We start from the raw sequence: 398 nt of genomic DNA, 5'->3' as shown, positions 1-398 counted from the left end.
ACTCCACGGTTGTTTTGTTACTAGTGTAAAGAATGCCTCCGTCTCCGTCCCTCACCCAACACACACACCGCACACCAGCTGGCTGAACGGAAGGTAACACTAGCCCTAAAAATGCCAGTCCTTCCCTCCCCAGAACGGGACGTCCTAGCCGTTTGGCTAGAGCAGAGGTGGCCTGGCGCGGCAGGCTGGGAGCAAGATGCCCGGGCGGCGCGCGGGGCCGCGGCAGGGGACTTGGAAGCCACACGGTGGAGCCTAGAGGGCGCGGGGGCGTGGCTCGGGGTGGGGAGGCTCGGGATCCAGGAGCCCCGTCGCGGACCGCGCGCGAGGGCCACGGTGTGGGCAGTGGGGGGCGCGCGGGCCGGCCCCCGGGCCCGGCGCTGTGGAGGGCGCGGGGCGGA

Source organism: Ailuropoda melanoleuca, chromosome 11 (assembly GCF_002007445.2).
Source record: "Ailuropoda melanoleuca isolate Jingjing chromosome 11, ASM200744v2, whole genome shotgun sequence".
NCBI lineage: Eukaryota > Metazoa > Chordata > Mammalia > Carnivora > Ursidae > Ailuropoda > Ailuropoda melanoleuca.
This window is presented reverse-complemented; position numbering follows the sequence as displayed.